We start from the raw sequence: 7500 nt of genomic DNA, 5'->3' as shown, positions 1-7500 counted from the left end.
CCATTTTGGAAGGAAGACCTCGCAAGACAAGGGGTGTGGAAATGAGTATTCATATCCCTTTTTTTTTTAACTCTACGTTGGCCCTGTCGAATTTTCGCGGAGTTCCAACCAGTAGGAATACTATTTTTTTGCCTTTCCTGCAACCAACCACCGAACCTCTAAGATTAAATGCAAATTTGCCCTTGGAAATTTCCAGCGGGGATTGAGTTGTCTAATTTTAAACTTCCCGCGAGTGCTGTAACTAATTCATTATAGTCCCGCGCCCACAAACAATGTTGCACACGTCATCCGACTTGCCCGTACCCAGACCTCTGCCGTTTCAGAACAAGCTAACAACATCGGCCACAACCCGCTTTGGAACGAAGTCCAGTTTATTGATCGTGATTCTCATTGGTACACACACAGGGTCAAAGAGGCGATTGACAAGAGTTCACCCTAACAACATCAACAGGGATGGTGGAATAGAAACAACAGCAGAACCGTATGACAGCGGACCGCCAAATGAACAACACAGAAACAGCGATGATCGAAATGCACCAATCACAGCTGCTGAAAACCAATCAATCACAGCGGAGCATTTTGCTTAAAAGGTGACGCGTAACGAGTTGACCTCATCGCCTGATGAAGACTAGCAGTATGCAGTCGAAACATTGCGATCTACTAGACAAACGAGAATACGTTATTACTGTTGTACTTCACCACGATGAATAACAGCAACCCCTGATCAACTTTCCTTTGTCGCGCTTCCGTGACATGAATACTTGTTAAGTGCCTTCGAACTATTTTATTTATAATAAACATGACCCCGATGAGTTAACGATAAAATACTTAATCTTCAAAATGCTTTGTTCATACCAAGCATTAGCATTGTAATGAGCATCTACTGGTACAGGTAAAAGCCTTACCGCACCAATAGGATCACTTTTGATGAGAAAAGACGCTTCTCTACGCTTCGCTACTGCCTCTCCGTTTTGAAATGTCTTCTTTGAAAAAAATGCAGAGTATTCGGAGCTCTTTTCACAGCTCGTAGAATCCCCGATCAATCCTGCATCCCTAAACATGTCTACACCGTGGAGAAGTGAATGGAATGAGTCAGGCGATAGAAGTCGATAAAAGTCGAAATAAAAATTTGTTAATATCCTTATACATAAACTAAACGAAGTGTGCTGTTAAGAGGGTAAGCATGAAAAGCAAAACCAAACAATTGTTCGAAAGAACAAGATTTAGTTGAATTTAAATAATTTTCCAACCAAAAAGATGCTCCTAAGGTGGCTTCAGCTCGCGGCTGGAGCATGAGTGGTCAGTGTTTAGTTCTTGCTCTTACCGCCTTGTAAAAATACAAATTCTCTTAACTGCTTTGTAAATACACGACCCCACAAGCCTTTGTAGCATTGAAAATAATCTTGTTTAAATAAAGATGATGTATGTATGTGTGTATGTATGTAAAACTGAAATCAATTAACTGAGCAAAGTGCATGTAATGACAATTGTGAACATTTGACTGCTTCCGGTTGGCTCCGTGTAAATTAGTTAAAGAACGCAAGCCACTCAGTTGTCAGCACCTCTTACAGTGCGATGCGCCTTACCGTGGCCACCTGACAAAGTTTTTCACAAATTGTCCGCCAATCAGGGTGTGTAAATTTGATTGACAGGCACGCCTCCTTGCAAAATTCGCACGGTTGTAAGTTGAACACCGTCGCATGGGTTGTTGAGTTGACGTATTTACACGTAATTAAGGCGCGTTGCACTGTAAAAACCATGTTTTCTAAGTTTTGAAGGTCCCGTGACTATTAGAGTTTGCGATGATGTAGAGAACCCGATTATTTGGTGCAAAAACGCAGCTGTAAATTAAGATGGCATTGTTAAATTTTTGGACATCTAAGATTTTGATTGACATCGTCTGATTTCCGGCGGAGCAACAGAGCTCAGTCAATCAGTTCTCGACTTACTGCTCTCTGATGATGCGGATTTCAGCACTGCAAGTACATGTCGTAAAAAACAATGGCATTGTTGGCGATTCACAACATACAACCCCTGGGTGGAATTCCTAATGGCTTAAAAAACTGTGTTTGGCTAAAGCCCTATCCCACAGCATACGGATATGCCGGCTGGTATCCTTGGTGGACTAATTCGGAAATCTGACACGAACTTTGTGATCATTTTGTTTTATTGAGTGGAGTTCAAAGGAAACAAGGAAAAAAATCAGATGGAATATAAGTTACAGTTGTAAATTTGAAATAGCAATTTCGTAGTTCGCCAATAGAAGCAATTGAACTTTAAGAGAATTTAAAACTGTACATGCATACAATCTCCAGTTGCTGTACTCGTACCTTTGCGATTAGGGCCTGATCACCCATTTCCAATTGACTTAAGGGGAAAGGAAGAGACGACTCGTGTATTGCTGACCGAAAACTCGAGTCTTAATGGTGCGTTTTTTTTGGCGAAATCCGAAAACGGATCATGAATCCAAAGTATCCACACTCGACGAGGATATACCTCCGATCAAAATTAAGCCCGGAGTTTTGAGATTTATCACTTCAGTGTCTTTCTTTGGGAAAGGATTTGAAAAAAAAAAAAAAGTGAAGAGCGGTCCATGCAAAAATGTTACACAATAGCTACGGTACATGACATTTTTTTTTTTGAAACTGTAGAATACATTGATCTGAGATCACAAATCCGTTCTTGAATTTTCCCAAAAAAAACGCTCCCTTAGACACCCGTGTAATGTCAAAGAGGGCGTTTTTTTTTTCATTAGGCAAACGGTGTAGCCCATATAAAGTTTAGAGTAAGAGTAGGAGCACGATGCCCACCTCCCTCAGAAGCAAAGTTCTCAGGACCAAGAAAATGAAAACAAAAGGAAGGCTCTTCTTGTCCGCTGTTTTGTAATATGTCTGTATGTGTCCTAAAAAAACCTATGCTTGTTTACTTCAAACCAAAGCCAAAGCGTTAATAGTCTAATACCTTCTTTTTCTGTGCGGTGATACCTAATTCTGTGATAAAAATAACCGATAAAAAGTCACTACGTTTCGACCTCTCCAAGTTCATTTTCAAGTGCGAATAAAAGCACAAGATTAGCATGAACAAATTGCTCACAGTGAAAATGTTAAAATATGTTAGAATTTCACGATTTCTATAATGTATAAGGTAAATGAAATGTACAAGTGATCCTGAAATTTAACTGGACGATTTAAGAAATTGTCTTTAAAGACACCTAATAATATTTTGGTGGCTTCAACGATATTCCAACCCATGACCCCTGCGATGCTGGTCCAATGCTCTACCACCTGAGCTTGTAAGACACTCAGTTTGATTCAGCTCAATTGTTTGGGCTCATTTGTTCCCATAAAGGGACTTGATGAATGAAATTGCCCAGTTAAGTGTGTGGATCACTTCTGCCTTTCATCTAAAACCCGCACTTCAAGTGTACACATTTAATATATAAGGTAATTAACAATTATAACATAACTTGGATAAAACGCGCGTTCTGATTGGCCATTGGTCATTTACTATTTGCCCATGGGTGCATGCTCGCTGACGACAGCTGACGTGCTATCTAACTTAATTAAGAAGGAAATGCCGTCACGAGCGCATCAGTCCTAATTTTCCAAGACATATTTTCCTCCTCTTAGAATAGGGGTGAACCTCTACAGAGCTCAAAATAGAAAGATATAGCCGTAAAGATTAATCAGCAATGGAAAAGGAGGATTGAAGGTCTTAAAGCGACGAAAGAGCATTTCGTGTTTGTACCCCTTTGATTTCCAAAACAAAATCTGAACTCTGGTCAAATATTGAAGCCGAATGGATTTTATCAGACCAGGGAAGATGCTACAGGAAGGTAAATGGTGTTTTGGAATGTCGATTTTCTTTTTGATATTTATTTCATCGGCCATTTGAGTTGAAATAATGTAATGTCGTTTTCTTTGGATTGGAAAAGTCACGTTGTTTGCGATAGCTTGATCGCTTTCAACAGAGGCGAAGCATGTGCAAAGACAGCGTGTTTGTGACGACGGTCGCAAGAAAATCGAAATGTTTTCTCTCCTAAGAGCAAATTATTGTTGATTCTAATAAAATTATTGACTGGGAAGACTGTTTGTTGATCATTTTGTCTTGTTAATTTATAGTTGTCTTTAGAAAGCAGAGTTGTGTTGACATCGTCTATCTACCAAACTTGATTTATGCAAATACACGCCAAACACGCAGGAGTGGTGTTAATGATTATGTTATAAAACAAATGGTAAACGGCTCAGCGTGCACTATTGAGTTATGGTGCACTTTGGAGTTTGCTAAGCACTCAAGAAGCTAGAGTCGCTCGAGGCGATAGCCTCGAGCGACTCTTGCGCTTCTCTCGTGCTAAGCAACCTCCCGCGTGCACCATAACTCAATAGTGCTGCTGAGCCGTTTACCATTTGTTAATTGGTTCATGGTTAGAGTGCGTCTATCGAGTTATGGATGCATGCGGGAGGTTGCTAAGCATGAAGGAAGCGTAACAGTCGCACAAGGCATAGCCGAGGGCGAGTGCGACTCTAGCATCTTGAGGACTTGGCAACCTCTCAAGTTCATGTATAACTCTATAGACGCACAGCTAAAAGCATAAACCAATTGTTTTAAAACATAGCGACAATAACTTGGGCGATAACACATGTTTTATTTGAGATTGACTACAAATTCCTCATAATGCACGGTGAGGGAAAACAACGATCCTATTGGTTGGTTAAAAACACACCGCAAGTACCTTGAGCATGTTGAGCAACAATCATTGACCAAGAACGATTCATTTGGTTTTTCTAAATATTGAAAACGAAAGATTCGCTTCTTCAGTTAAAGAAAACATTGGCAAACAAAGTCAAAGCGCTCGATGAAAATGTAGACTAACAAAGTCAAAATGCCCACGCAAGTAAACAACAATTTGAATTGTTGAGAATGATTCCCGGTTCACATGCAGTTACTAACACGGACTCCTGGAACTTGCTTTTACTTTTTTCTCAATCCACCAAGCTAAATTCACAAAGGAAATCCGGTAATTTAAATACCGTTTTACTTTAGGGGTAATGCCTGATTGATGTTTTTTAATATGTTTCAGCGTAGCTGTATTTTGTTTAACGACATTCGGATTTAGTATTTTCCGCCCTTTTCCGATTGTTATGTTGATTTTGTAATTAATTTGTTTTCGGCATGCTGAAGAAATGTAATAAAAAACAGCGATAACAACAATAATTTCTACCTGAAAATTGCCACAATCCAAGTTGCGGTCTTTCAAATACAATTTTGTACATTTTTTGTGTGGAGCGGGACTTTTGTGCTTCGTTTTCGTTGCCCCCGACCCTGGATGACTTCCCTGCTTTCTAAACAGTCAATGCCGACAGAAACATTTGGCAGGGGCTCCCTGGGTTCTTTCATTTACTTCATTCGCTGTCAATTACAATGGAACTCGCAAAACTCGACGAATCGAAAGCTTTACATCTAAAATGAAACTGAACAGGTCGGGCGTGCGTATATAGAGAAATACACTACAGTCACTTAATAAGATTTGGAGTGGACTAGAACGCACTCTATGCTTGGACTAAATAATTAATAATATAAGTTAATAAAAGCCCGGATATACAAAAATGAAACAATTTAAAAAAACATGTAAAGAAATCATTTGGCGCTAATTGAATAGCACAATCGCTCGTAAGGGACATGGCATTTCATGCATAGTTTTCCTGCTTCAAATTTTTAAAATCGAAATTTTGACGATAAACTGATATACGAAATCAATCATATATTGACCTGCGGATATGAAATCAAGTGAAGCTATATGATCTTCACAGCTATGAACGCAATTCTTGCAATTGCGTAGAGAAGGCTGTAAAATTCAGGGCTTCAACGGGGTTTGAAGCAGTGACCTCGCGATACCGGTGTGACGCTCAAACCAAGTATGCTATAAAGCCACTGACGCTAGGAGCTGGCCATGTGTGGGTTCTAACGTTCCCGTGATGAATTTTGAGTTCACAAACTCGAAATTTTGCGTTTGCAAAGTCAAGTTTCGAGTTCACAAACTCGAAATTTTTAGTTTAAAAACCCGGGTGCTGTAGAGAGATGTCCAAAAAGTCAAATAAGTAAGAAAGGCAAAATCTTCTATGTGCTTAAGTTGCGAAATCCACCTTATCAAGGTGACTCGCTTCATCATTAAACATCGAAGAATAAAAGATTCCTTCACCACAGAAAAACCTGTTGCCACTTGTAATCCTGTGGCGCTGCTAGAAACCAAGAGGAGAATTAATTAATTTTTGACCCTGCAATTATTATTTTTTAAGACAAAGGAAAAGAGTCAGCGGCATCGAAAGAGCTATTAAAGGTCCGAAAGGATCGCAAGAACCCATTCATGAGAGAGTTCGTGAATTCATCATACAGTTCACATCACCTCTTTGGTGCCTTTTGAGAAATAAAGTATGAACTTGACAAATAAGCATTGCTTCATAAGCATTGATTTGTCTTTCAGCTTCTTGTTACAGATTGCTATCAAACAACTTCGAGATGCAAAGCTGGAAAACGATACTTTTGGCTTGAAAGAGGGCATTGGAAGAGCAAGGAACTCAGATATGGAAGCACGACTTATGGATACGTTGACTGCTCTTGTGAATGAACATGAAATGCGCAGCAGCCGAGCGCACTTATGCTTACAAGTGCGAGGTACGAGCATTCGTCAATTCTCTGGCAGAAAGCGAGGGTGCTGAAACAAATGAACAACATAATTGACACACCCTTGCTGATTCCAGCTAAGGAGTAATACGGCCACTTTCCCTTCAGTGCAATCGAAGTTTAGTGGAACCCTTTTGCAAAGACAAGTGGATGATGAAATCATAAGTGGAAATACACAGCATAAACTATACACAGGAAGTACACAGCATAAACGGGAAAAAATTCTCTGTGACCTTAAAATATACAAAGCTACCTCTAGCATTGAGCAGTTATGCGCCTATCAAATCAAAACTTCAACATCCCCCCTCCGGGAAAACCCCGCTCATTTGACTATCGTCTGTGCCCGGGTAGTGGAGTCACGTTTCAAATGATTTTTTTGGGGGGCACCAAAGTCGCTTACAGCCATAAAACACGTGTTTGGACTAGATAGAAGAGTTTAAAGGAAGATATATGGCATTTTGTGAGCGATTGGATTAAAAAAAAGGTCTTCAAAAGTTGGGGACAGACAGACAAATCCGACAACAGGGTAGGGCATTTAAACAACATCTTTTGACAAATGATTAAACAAAACACCTTGGCTTCCTATAGAAACAAAAAACATTTCCCGTTAACACTTTACTTGTGGGTATATCAAGTAATAAAGAAATGTAAAGTTGCCAGCCGGAAGTAAGCAACTTGAGCACTTTATGTAAGCCGCCATAAAGTCATCACAACAACTTTGAATTGTTTTCCAATGTTATATAACAGAAATTTGATCCTTACAGTTCCTTTAGCTGGGCATTCTTATCAAAAATGCCGTCAGGAAGATCCGTCAGCTGG

General features: G+C 39.7%; 1 pseudogene; it reads right to left on the bottom strand.

The window, feature by feature from the left end:
* The window catches only part of LOC138002266 (uncharacterized), an 83932-nt pseudogene that overhangs the window by 48387 nt on the left and 28045 nt on the right, over positions 1–7500 (bottom strand).

Source organism: Montipora foliosa, chromosome 5 (assembly GCF_036669935.1).
Source record: "Montipora foliosa isolate CH-2021 chromosome 5, ASM3666993v2, whole genome shotgun sequence".
Classification (NCBI taxonomy): Eukaryota; Metazoa; Cnidaria; class Anthozoa; order Scleractinia; family Acroporidae; genus Montipora; species Montipora foliosa.
Note: the sequence above shows the minus strand (reverse complement) of the source record. Positions and strands in the feature narration are given on the sequence as shown.